The following is a 13773-nucleotide window of genomic DNA, read 5'->3' as shown; positions in this document are numbered from 1 at the left end:
GCCAACTAGGTCACATTTAGATTTACATTAGGTTAGATAAACATGTATGTTAAATGTTCAAGGAAGTTTAGGCTCTAGGTAAATAATAAAAATAATAATAATTTGTCACGTTTGAATAATGCATAAATAACTAGACTATAGGTCAACGCTACATTTATCTTTTTTTTTTTAATTAAAGATGCAGACTTATGTCCTCTGCGTGATTTATTCATACGGTAAGAGCAATAAAAGAGATCACTCAAGTCATTAATGACATTGTTTGATTGAAAAAAAATTAAAAGGCTTATATTCAATTTTTATCTTTGGTGTTTTCATCAAACATGCAGTTTGAGTGTTTGATTTTCTCGTGATATCCTTTGTTTACCATTAGCCTACCACATCTGTCTTAAAATTTCAGCTCTTTACCGGTTTATTTTCTGCAGCAGCAGGGTTGAACTTAGGTAGGAAAAACTATATTTTGCATGAACCTCTTTGAAGAGTGACGTTACTAATTTTAGACCGCATCATTTCCCCACTGAGCTCCCTGCAGCCTGACGTTCATTATCCTGACACGAGGAGGGCTGCAGTCTCTCGCGCGGCCACACACGCAGCTGCAGTTATCACAGTGACCTCTGACTCCGAGCTCCAAAGTCCAAGCGGGCTCCAGGTTGAGTACATTAGCCTTCAGCTACTCCCCTTGTTGCGTTTCACCCTCAAAATATGTCCCCGGATCGCTTTGTGCGTCCCGCTGTCACCGCAGCATTTGATTCCTTCGTCTCCCACATCACGTCATGAGACCGTGTCGCGCCCAAATAAAACTGCGCCACAAGCCATGCACGGGGCTCGTGCCTTCGTGGTAAACCGAACCAACTCTCGATGCTTCAATATTCGGAGCCACGTGCCACCGAATATATATTGACATATGGAACCTCGAGAACATTCAATTCCTTAATCCTTCAAAATAAAAGTCTCACACATTGTATCGAAAAACTGAACTCGGGAGGTGTTTAACTGTGTATTGAAATGCAAGTATATCAGTAAAAACGTCTTTAGCATTGTATTCTGCTATCACTGTATATCGGAGACCTGTTTTCCCGATCTGCTTATTCAAATCACTTACGTTTTCCTTTGTCTTCCTCTTCGAATATTAAACAAAGAGTAAACCAGTGCAGTGTTAGTTAATAATTCTGATGTCGAGAAGCCAGCATCTCTTTCTTTTATAAACAGTGACATTTTTACCTCATTAATGTGCTCACACAGTTTTAAACCAAAAAACGAAAACAGTTGGCATGTGGTCATTAAAAACTGGCATTTTCACCTGGAGACGCGAAGCTATCTGAATGACTCCTCAGTGTTTTATGAAATCAAAAGAGCAAGGACTCCTCAAAATAATGAAGTTATCAACCACGAAGGTTAATGTGCACAGCCTTACCCTGTCTTTTCCCCCAAAATAGTTAAGTGCTTCGATACATTGTGAAGTTTAACTTCACTGAATAGTGAGTGCTCTGCAGATATGAAAGCTCAAATTAATTGTGAAATGATAATTCGCAATATTAATGCAGTTCTTTGGGCTGCTTGTTATTTTTCTTTTATTATTTACTTATTTTTATTTTTGTCCATTTTTTTTTCTTTCATATATCTGTTTCAGAAACTTTTGTTCTCTTGCCTTATGCCGTTTTATTTAGCTTCTAACTTGTAATTTATTCACTGACATAGGAGCAGCACAACTCATAATCCCTCTGGCATCCCTTTTAATGATTTACATTATGTCATTCTGGAAACATTCCCTTTAAGAAGACCCTGTGGTGATAGTTTTAAGACTCTGGAGTATGCATTGTAAACAAAAAGGGAACCTGTTTTCAAAATTAGGTCATTACCCATATAGATGTTTGCATTTGTGGTTTTCTTTTGCTCTCCGGTTAAGAGTGGATGCATAATAAAGCTTTCAAAGATAACTGCATGTCTGAGGTTAAACAGATTTGGTAAAATGATGTATGGACTTACATTTTTTTAATCTCCAGACTTCTACACATTTAGGCTATGTTATTCAAAAAGATGAATCTGTGGTTGCAGAGATGATTGTACATGGGCGACTTTCTGGTGCATTTTTTCTGTTGTACTTTCTGCAATCAATCTATTAGCCTACTGTATGTTTTCAACGTTGTACTTGCTTGTTATCTATCATGTTACACCTTTACCTTGATGAAGGCAGCCTGCATTAGCAATAACTTGCTTTAATATTTATAAGACTTTTAAGCCATCAACACCACCCCCACGGTATTGGCTCCAATACGTCAAGATGATCACATCAGCTCTTTGTTCAGGTGTCGCTGAGTCCAGAAAGTGTCCTGATTTTTTTTTCAACAACAATCAGTTTGATCATCTATTTCCCAGTACATTTTTCAGCCATGGTGAGAGTTTTTTTTTTCATATGGCTGTCATACTCAGTGAAAAAAGAAAGAAAGAAAGAAAGAAAGAAAGAAAGAAAGAAAGAAAGAAAGAAAGAAAGAAAGAAAGAAAGAAAGAAAGAAAAGGTTTTCAAGTTTGAGTGGCGCATACAAAACGATATCAACATTACTTAGAACTAGTGGATTTTTCCTGTGGTTCAGGTGCTCTTCAAACTTGGAACTATGACATAAAGAGAGGTCTATCTATTTTTAAAAACATCCAACTTTTAGGGTGGATGGGTGCAGTGTAACCCAGTTTTCTTGGTAATCATTCGCTTTAAAAAAAATCTACATTAAGGAAGTCATAAGAGATAGAGAGAGAAGGAAGAGGAGAAACAGGTTGTATGAGTATGACATCACCTCAAGGGGCGTATTCATTGAGACGGTAATGATGAATGATGAAAAATGTTAAATATAAAAAGAGCCGATAAAAAATTATTGTGCTTATATTTTAATTTATATTTTAATTTATAGAAGCAAGTGGTATATCAACACAAATGACTATTTATCTTATATTATTACTATTTTTAATCTATTTATTTATTTATTTATTTATTAAGAACGGTTTTAAGTCTTTCATAGTTAACCGATAAATAGGGAATGAGTTTTATTGTCAACTTGCAACAACTCAAACTATTGTAATGTAGAGAAAAAGAAAGAAAGCCCAGTATACACATTTTTTTTAGCTTAAGCATTTTTCCACCCTCATAATGACAAACTAATAGGCAACTAAGTATGACTGAAAATATTTCTGAGTCTAAAAACAGAAATGAGAAGGGAGGCAGAAGAGCAAGGGGGAGAGAAAGATGGGCTGAGGAAAGAACAAGAGCAACTGTTGAAGAGTGCAATAATGAAAAAAAAAGGATGAGACACATGATAACTCAACCTGTCTTATTCCTCAAAAGGTCCACCTCTGTTCTATATTTTTTTCCCCAGTGTTTTCAGCCTTTTGGTTTGAAATGAAATTTAGCATGTGAGAAAATAATCATGAAGCTCTTTTGATTTTAATTCATATGGAAAATGCCTCTTGTTGTTTTTAATTTTAACTCAAAGCTTAAATTTGTTACATCCAACCAAGAAGTCCCCTTCAGCCAACAAAGCGTATGGTTGGGTCAATTGTTTTGATCATTTCTTGTTTTTTTTTTTTTTTTTTCATATTTAGTACAACAGAACTCCCGGTTTAGAATAGTATCAAGGGGCCTGTACCACCTGATATGAATCATAATCTAAAGCGTATTGACAGCGATCAGATCGATCTGGTGTGAACATGTACATCTTGCAGCACTTTTTTAGACAGACAGGAGGCTAGTTTTCCCCGGAAAAAGTTCAAGAAGTCTGCTAATAGAAAGCAGAGTTCTACAAAAACTTTTGCCATGATTATTTCGGTCTGGCTGTTATCAAAAAAACTTTATGTCTATTATTTCAGAAGCATTTGAAGTTTACATTCTGACACAACTCGATTTTATCTTAGAGAAGTACCAAGTTAATACTTGGTAAATATAAAAATAAAAACTCCAGGCAGCTCAAAGGTCAAGACCTCCACATAGCTATCCACTAGGCCCAGGAAAAGGAGAAAATTAGTCAGACTCTGAAGACTTAACTCATACTGAGTTATTATGCATTGAAATAAAACCACTGGGCTTACAGAAGAGCTTCATTTCAGTTCACAGGAAGGATACAAACACACGTTTGCACTTTCTCAAACATCATGTGTGCTTAACCACTCCTCAGACCTTTCAGCTTCATTTGCTAAAATAGCTGAGAAACCCTGTGACCAATCTGCACCTCTGTGATGTGGCGCAAAAGTTTATTTGTTAAGCAAACAAACAAAACACGCAGGGCTCCGATTTTTATGAGGCTGCATTTGTCGAGATCATTTTAGAGGCAGCTGGTAGGAAAGGAAAGGAAAGGAAAGGAAAGGAAAGGAAAGGAAATGAAAGGAAAGGAAAGGAAAGGAAAGGAAAGGAAAGGAAAGGAAAGGAAAGGAAAGGAAAGGAAAGGAAAGGAAAGGAAAGGAAAAGGAAAGCAAAGGAAAGGAAAGGAAAGCAAAGGGGGGGAGAAAAATATCTCAATGTGTTGTGTGATTGTCTATGTGTTTGAGGATGCATGTGAGTGTAGCCAGCCTGAAAAGAAAGAGAGACAGAGACAGAGAGAGATTGATTTTTTACAGAGTGACTCTGCCCCCTGTTGGAACAAACTGCCCTCCCACTTCTCTCTTTCTCTTGCCTTTAATCTTCTGCTTAATTATTTATTATTTCAACAGGCTGGTCGTCACATTTTTAAATCGGCTGATTTTCATCTCATTTCTTTGAATAATTTATTCACTTTAATATCATCTGCATGTATTATAGTTTAAGAGTTACCAACACAAATAACGAACACATCAAAGGTGTTGTATAAGTACTGAAGACGACGAATTAAATGTGCAACAATATGATTGATTAAAGCTACTTAAAGGCGCAGACAAGAGAGGATGCCCTGCAGACAAAAGGCAAGGCTATATAGAATCTGTAATTAACGTCACCCTGTTAAGTACCTCATTAACGCGGTTATATATGGAGCTAATTAAATTGTTGTCCTGCAGAGCCTATATCCTCTGCTTTATTGAATGTGATGTGTAATCCGTCAGATATAGCAAGAAATAAGTGCGACTTCATCCCTGAATGTCTTGATAGTATTAATCCAGGAGGACAGGACCTCCCCTCCCCACCCACATACGCACACACTAATAAGGGTCAGCATAGGGTCAGTGTCTTGCTCAAGGACACTTCAGCTGTGCGCGTGAGTGCGTGTCAGTGCAGGAGCAGCTCGTGCAGTCTCTGAATCCAAAATGGCGGGGTAGCGGCCTCATTAAGGCTGTGAATATTCAGGTAACAGCGTGGCGTTTTGAATGCACCGACGTCAGTTTCCAACAACCCTGATGGGGATTCATGGGATTCATCGAAGTCGAGCGTTAAAGAGAGGACACGCGCACGGTCACGCGCGCCCCCTCGGCCGCTGGGTGGCAGTGGTGTGATTCTTCCCTCTCTGTCTCTCTCTCCAGTGGGGAGCTCATAGTGGGAATTATCTGAGGAACAAAGAAAGGAGGGGGAGAGAAGGGGGTGCTCTGTGCTTGCGTGTGTGTTTGAGTGAGTATGAGGGAAAGACGAAGGGGTGGGGAGGGGGTCTCTCCCTTGTGACAGGAGGACATATATGGAAATTTAAATAGCTCACATTCACCTCTAGCAGAGCGCGCATGCCTGCTCTAATTCAGCTCTATAGACATCACCACCACCACTACACCAAGGCTGGGAGGGCACGCCATGGCAGCGTGACCGGTTGCAGGCAGAAGCTCTGAATGTGACAGATGTTACGGTGATAAAGGCTCCGTGGTTAATTTCTGCCTGAAATGTATAGAAGTAGTCTTTATATCTGGTGACCGAAATAGTTTAAGCTTGGTTATGCATCCGGAGCCTTCTGTGTGTGTGTGTGTGTGTGTGTGTGTGTGTGTGTGTGTGTGTGTGTGTGTGTGTGTGTGTGTGTGTGTGTGTACCTATACTCTGACAATAAAAGGTTTTGGGGTTCAATGCGATTGCAATTACAGCCCTTTAAGCCTGTCTGTCACTGTTACAATAAGGCAGGCCAATGTGTGGAGAAGGGATATTAAATGCAAATATCACCTGACTCAAAATTCAATAAAGGAGCTCACAGTCTTAAATCCGTCGTTCACCTTTTCACGCATGTGTTTCTGTAGCTGCAAAAATATCTGATAGGCTACGACCATATGATGTGCTAAAAAAAAAAAAAAGGATTTAAAAAGTATAAACAGAGACGATCATGATGTAGGCTACTGGCCAAGCGATGCCACTACTGAAATACTGGCTATTTGAAAGCGACACTTCAGAAACAGTGTCAACATGAAAAACGTATTTAAAAAGTGTAAGGCTTAGTATTAACTTATTTCAATATATATAAGAAGATTTAAATTAATATTCAAACAGAAGTTTATGTTTTGTTGCTTTTCTCAATTTTTTAAAGAAAATATATGACTTAATCCTTCACCTTCATTGTTTTTACTAAAACCAAAAAGAGCCTTAAAATTAAAGAACATATTTTTAGTTGTTTTTTTAGAATTAGCTATTTTATTTTGGAGGTTGCGTATGCGTGAGGTAGCCGGTATTTCCCTGCGCGCGCAGGGGCAGCTGTTCCTCCGGCTTGCCGGTGAAAAGCAGCTTCCTGCCGGCGGCAGCTGCATCTTTGAGCCGCTGGTCGGAGCCCGACTTCCCCCTCAAGTTCTGCTCGCTTCTACGGCATTAGAGCTTCGCGCCGAGCACAACAGGCAAGTGTTATGAAACTAGCGGGGCTCTGGTGTCTCTGTGTTAAACAGAGAAGGAGTTTCTTCAAAGAATTGGGCACGAATTGCGTTTTTTTTTAGCTCACAGTCAGCACACATCGCACCGTGGACCCGCCATGTTACCCTGCCGCTGACCGAGGAGGCAGCCAGTTCATGTGTTTAAAGGTTAACATGTTTGGATCTGCTTCCCTATTGGCAGTATTACCGATGTCTTTTTCTTGACGTACGTTGTACAAACACATTCTAAGAACATGTGGTGTCAGACCATTCATTAAAAAAAGTATATTAGTGCTAGTTTATTCTCCATTAACTGCTGCAGCTCGTTTGGGGTCTGCCTTTTCCTTGCAAGGGGCTCATCATACACGGATTTAACAATGCATCAACTGTGTGTTGTTAAATGGCTCACTCAGGGCTGAGTCTTATTTTAGTCTGTCCACATGTTAAAGCCTCAATCAAAGGCAGAGCTCTAGATCAAAGTGAGTTAAGTGAGTAATTGAACTTTGTGGTTGCAAAGGTTACAGTCTGGTTGACATGTTGCCAGAAAAATCCACACACACCCCCTGCCCTCAGCTCCCACAGGTTGACTGTTTCTTTGTGTGTATTTGGATGTGTAGGCTATGTCCCTCGTGAAGTTCTCAGTCAAGAGGAGAAGTGGGGAAATGTGTATGTGTTAGCTGTAAAAAAAAAAATCATATCATTGGCCTGAATATTACTGCATTCATCTTCATTGTAAAGTCACATTGAACTCTTCTGGAAAGAATGCAAGCAGCTCTGCTATGAAGTCTGAAATGGTAGCAGTATCACTCTGTATAGCAAATATAGCTTTTTATATTTGTAAAACATCAAGATATTCAGACTCAAGGTCACGTTAGAAAGGAGTCTTAATGATAACAGATGCACAGAAAAGGACTGATGTGGATATTATGTGAAAAGAAGCTGCATTGACGCATTGTAATGCTGTGAAATGCGAGAAACTGAATTTCCATGACTTACTGTCAGTAGCTAACAGTCAATGTCAGCCTTTTATATCTGAAGGCCAGTTACACATTCAATGACCGTGTTTGCAAAACCTCTGTATGTCCAGAAACACCACTATTAACCTGAATGAGGAATTCTGCTTTACATGGATCAGAGGCATCTGGAAACTGTCAAACAGGATGACCAATGTTAGTCATTACAAATATTTTCAGATACTATTTCTGTAGCTTTAACTGAATTTAAGATCAACTCAGTGCTTCTGATGCAGATAGATAGATAGATAGATAGATAGATAGATAGATAGATAGATAGATAGATAGATAGATAGATAGATAGATAGATAGATCATGTTTTTTCATAAATTAGATATGAAAAAAACTCACAATTTCCAGTATAAATTGATAAAAGGAAAATAAATAATCAATTTTTAAAATTATAACACAAAGCAAAGCATTTTACTTTATCCAATGTCAAAAACTAATGCTGCTCAGGGAAAGTGAGGTATACTGTAAATAAGATGACACATTGACACACTCAGATACAGCGGCAGGCAGGTGGGCTGGCATCCACCACAGCCCCAAATTAAAACACTTTACAATCAGGCAGGGCGAAGGACGGCCCTGAGGCGTCTCAATTTCCTTGTACTGGGGGTCTTAAGCGAGGATCAACTTTCATGCAAGCACTCCCAAAGAAGGATGTTTCTTTGTTCTGTCAGCACCAGTCCACACAGCCTCTCTTTCTCCGTCTCGATTGGAGGAGTGAAAAAGAAAAGATACAACACTGCTTCAGGAGAGCCCAGGGAAGACCTTACACGCTCTGCCACATGGTGAAAAGACAAACAGAGTCCTTCAGTCTGCAAGATAGGACAGATAATTCATCCCTGATATTCTGAATAACCATCTCAGACCGTCAGTCGTCCTGCCCCCTCAGGTGGCTCCACACATCAGATGTAAAATATTTACTGTCCTGTTTCTTTTCCATCAATTGCAGGGTTAATTGAAGATGCTAATGCCGAGTGTGAGCACACACCCATTGTTTGGTGATGCAAAATGTAGCTGATGTGTGCAGAAATGCTCTCTCTCCCTCTCTCTGTCGAACCGAGAGGCCACCGTGGGTTTGTGTGGAATGAATACAATGTCGGACACAAAGGGAGCACAGCAGAAAGAAAAGTGTCAATCTCCACCTGACTCAGAGCCCATTATAGGGTGAGAGAAGAGGCAGGGATGTGCGTATGTGTGTGTGTGTGGAGGAGGTAAAAGAGAAAGACATCCAAAGGTGAATAAAGCGCACATCACCATCAGCAGCTGTTATTAGCAGCCTGTGCTGGTTGCCAATCAGGCTGAATTATCCTGCAGTGCATCGACTAGCAGGCAGTTGACCAATGACTGTTTCCTTTACGCAGAAACAAACACTAACTGCACGCTCTGATTTCATTTCCTATCCTTTCTGTCACTCTGCTCATTGATCTGCTCGTGTGCTACCAAGTAGAATTTCTCCACCATCAAACCCACCTTCCTTCACCTCCAACACCATCTTTCCAGCCTGTGTTTCTTTGTCCTTAGCTCCCTGCTTGTCATGTCTTTCTGTCCAGTGATGAAATCTGCAACAGGCGCTCTTAGTGCATGTATGTATGAGTGTGCATGTGTGTTGTTTTTCAGGGCAGGGGAGTGCAAGCAGCAGTCTGATCCATACTAATGTTCATTGATAGGAAAATCAATGGTGCATTGATCCAGGACTTGGCTCTGAGGTAGGGAGGAGGGGGTTTGCAAGTGTGGAGACTGGAGGAAGAGCAGCAGAAAGAGGAGAAGAACAGTAGAGGAAGGAAATGAGATGGATGAATGAGAAAAAGAGAGATAGAACAAACATGTAGGCCTCTGTGTCTGTCCATGACAAAGATGAGACACGCGCGTCGCTCCCTGCTGTTGGGGGTGGGTAAGTATATGTGTGAACAACCTGTCGCGGCCTAACTATTCTCTTTTTTTCCCCCCTACCTCTCATAGAACTGCTCTTGAGAGTGCATGAACAAGCCTCAAATGGAACCTGAGAAGAAGAAAAAACGAAGAGAAACAGGAGAGGAGAGGAGGAGGGGAGGGAGAAAATCAATTTTCCCAGACAGAGGCAGGCTGGTCTAATGGAGGTCTAAAAGAAGAGGAGGAGGAGAGGACATATTTTCCTCTGATTACCTCCTCTAGCTTCTCTGGCAAACCTTGAAAGCTAGCATCGCTAACGTTACCTCCCTCATGCGACCTTTCTGCAGAAGGTATGGACTCTAGATGTTTCTTTTAAAGGGCGATGAGGCTTTGAGGTGGAGAAGTCAGAGCACATGTAAAATCCTTACATGCAGGATGACTTGATGTGGTATCAAACACAGTGACCTGATGGAGTTTAGAGCAAAATGAAATCATGTCATCATACTTAGAAACGCTTTTCTCTTTAATCTCAATCCTGGAAAACATTACGAGGCCACATCGAAGTAATTCATTTTTCTTTGTTAACCTCCATGCTGCCCTCAGAGGAAGTTATGCAACCTGTTGTTACATCTCTGAGAGAGCAAATGAGCTCGATTAAGTGAATACAGGTTTCCATCTGGTCAGAGGAATCGTTTAGAGAGTATAAAGGAAGAGAAATTTGTCATTAGGGTATCTACCAGATAAAGTGCATCTTTGATTAGGATTTTTTTATGAGGACAACCTGTCTGATGTCACATGACCCGGTCACAATGTCTAATTTCCATCATCTGCTTTGATGATTTGATGGTTGAAATGGTCATTTTTCAGTGCATGAAATGAAGGCAGTAGCAGCTCTTATTGAATTATTTTTAAAAAAATGGTAAAAGAGGTAGAGAGAGGAAGAAAACTCACTGGATTACAAAAGAGCAATAAACAAATAAAACATTGGTGAAATCACAATCCCAGAACCCAGGGGCTATCATCTGAGGGACTGAGGAACTGGAAGCACTGGCCAACTTCACAGGGCTTCAAGTAGAGCTAAGAAAGCTCTGCTGCTCCAGGCTTCTTTACTTATGTTTGCAATTAATTAAAACAACTATCAACTTCACTTGTCATTTTACGGCAAGCTGTTGGCTGTGGTTACATCCTAAGACCTTGATTAAAACTCAGAAGGCATAAGACAACTGCTGATCGGTTCTGTCCTTTTTGCCCCCTGGCAGGACTGAAGCTAGGCCTCTCACTCTGCTGACAGAAAGATGATCTGGTCTAACTGTGATGAACTGATGGATTAAAAAACAAGTCCAGCTAGAAAGTCTAGTCCAGTAAGGGTCCAGTAAGGGTCTAGAAATGGTCAAAGAGACAGCACTGTACTTGTGAAGGCTAACCCAGCCATGACACAGTGTTTCAGTCAACTTTTCTCTGGGAACATTCACTGTGCTCACACACTGTTGCTCTCCTAAGGAAAGGAAGCATCTAATAAGCTGCTGTGCTGTTGAATATGAGCGAGGGAAAGCCTGTACCACAGTCTATCTGTCTATCTGTTACTGTGTTTCCGTCGCTCCCTCCCCGTCTCGTTGGCTCTTTGTGTGTTTCTCTGTCTCTCGGCCCGTCTCTCCCGGCCCTGTGAGGTGAAAGTGGCTTCCATGGTAACGGCACACTCTGTTTATGCCACGACGTCTCACTTCATCACAAGCTGTTGATGGCTTTGATTTGCATGCGTGCCTCTGCGTGTGTGTTTTTCCTCCCTCATTTCTAGGAAATGCTCCCTAAACACACACTTGCATCATACAGGTGTTTATAAGTCCAAGAGGATCAGTTTGAAGCATAATCTGAAGACTTCTGACGGATCAAATTCCCCAGTGAGACAAGGAAAAGATGTGTCAGTGGACTCTGTGATGTTTTAAAGGAAGTCTTTCTTTTACTTATGTCACCAAACAAGACCATCTCAATTGAAAAAAAACAGACCACAAAAAAAGACAAGAACTCTCTGGAGTTTATCTTTCAAAAATTTCAACAAGCTTAGAAAAGCAAATTGGTACTTTAACTGTTAAGACAAAAAAAAATGTAAATTCAATCATCCTCATTTCCTCGTTCCGAGAGCCGATCCCGTACACTTAACCACTTAAATTAGCAGCAGAAACAATGATTATGACTTCTTTTCACCAAAACCAGTCACCCCCAATTAGTGGACTAGGGGGAGACGAGGGGAAGGTGGGGGGTGAGAGCAGAGGGGGGAGGAGGGCCTGGCTAGCAGGACCCCATGCAGGGCAGAAAAGGGGGAAAAATGGATTCCATACCAGGAAATCCATTAGGGCTGGGGTGCAACGTGGAGCTGGCAGCACACAGTGGCCGCCGTGTTTTTTAAAAATTCCTCATTAGGTGTAATTTCTAAATTACAATCAGCATGGGCAGAATGAGAAGGCGAGGATCTGACCAGCTCATCAGGATAATCAGGGTAATAGCATGAATCGGCAGACACGGATGGAAACCAAAGAGAGCAGGGGAGCATGAGAGGGGAATTTTAATTCTGCTGCTGCTGGACACTGACTCCTGGACATTTCTCTGCTTTTTTTTTCTTTTTTTAAAATCTATTTTACAACTACTGGATAATTGCTGCATTGAGTAGGGGGATGGGGAGCTAAAGCAACAAGCTAATGGGAAGCAGAAGTCCCTGCCTCTATCAGTAACTCTCCTTCCCTCGTTCTGTGCCCCTACAAGAACAAGACAGAGGTGAAAAATTGGCAGAAGTGAAGAGAAAAAGTGTAAAAGGAGGAAGAAGAAAAAGGTGGGGATGTGAGAGGAGAGGGAGTGAGGGGCCAATGCAAGGGAGCGAGGGAGAGGAGAAAGGAAACGACAGAAGTGGAGGAGGGAGGGGAGGAGAAGAGGTTAATTTGCACATATTAGAGAGGGCAGGATTTTTCATTAAAAAGAGATTGAAGTTGATATATGCCTGTGCGCTCCTGACACACTGTACACTCTGATTGTGTTAAGTCCTTGACAGAACAAAGGATTTCCCCTCTCTCTTTCTCCATCTATCTCTAACAGGCCGGCTGCAGCTCTGCCAGCGTTTTGCAGCTCTGTGGAGCGGTTTCATGGTGAATGAAGTCACAGACAGAGTGTCATATCACCTCAGGAGCCCCCCCTCGATGCATATGCATACACTTACTTTCTTACTTATGTAAATGAACGCTCATGCAGGGGAGAAAATGGCCTTCATGCATGTGCACTGCCTTTCCATTTCCTCCTGCGTGTGTGTGTGTGTGTGTGTGTGTGTGCCTTGAGCCAGGCAGGCTTCAGCATAACCTTTGTTTTTTCTGTATCTCTGCTAACAGGGAAAAGAAAGAGGGAACATTTGATGCTGGAGAAAAGGAGAAATGAGGAGCTAAAGTCCAAAGGTGAAAGGCATTCGCTCCGGTAAGCTGATCTGTGGCCTGGGGCGAAGTCGTACCTGCCGCACATACAACACAAGCTCTTTTTAATGCTCCTCTGTTTAGGACACACTCAACTGGTTTACATCTTTTCTTTTTCTTCCTCTCTTTCTTTCCCCCTCCTTCTCTTTTATCTCGCTTTCCTCCGGCCACATCTGTCATTCCACGCTGGAGGGTTATACCTGATCTTTGACCTTAGTTAGCGCAGCCCTTGAGACCTACTTCACACAAACACACACATACAGAAGAAACCAGCACACACAGAAAAGAAGATATTGATTGGTGATAGATAGATAGAGCAGGGCTGGCCTGATAAGGAGGCCATATTTGATGTTTGTTCTGGCAGCAGGGAGAGATTAAATCACAATGAGCAGCCTGCTCCGTCCTTGGCTTCGTCCCCACTCGAGGCTTTGCAGGAGTTTAGGGGTCGAGCTTAAGGGATGACGGGTGAGGGATTGTGGACAAGGGGCGCCCGGCCTGCTTAAATCCACTGTGCTAAGAGCCATTGATTAACACGGCTGCTAATGTTATTCAAGGGTGTGTTTTGGTGCATTCCAGGGTTTTCAACATTACAGCCTCTTAGATGCACCACAGTTGTTTCTATTCTAAATACAGAGCTTTGTGTTTTCCTCACTGGTCTTCTCAGTACAATGTAATGG

Source organism: Halichoeres trimaculatus, unplaced genomic scaffold, assembly GCF_033239565.1.
Source record: "Halichoeres trimaculatus isolate MK-OKI-2021-1 unplaced genomic scaffold, fHalTri1.1 fHalTri1_scaffold_18, whole genome shotgun sequence".
Lineage (NCBI taxonomy): Eukaryota > Metazoa > Chordata > Actinopteri > Labriformes > Labridae > Halichoeres > Halichoeres trimaculatus.
Note: the sequence above shows the minus strand (reverse complement) of the source record.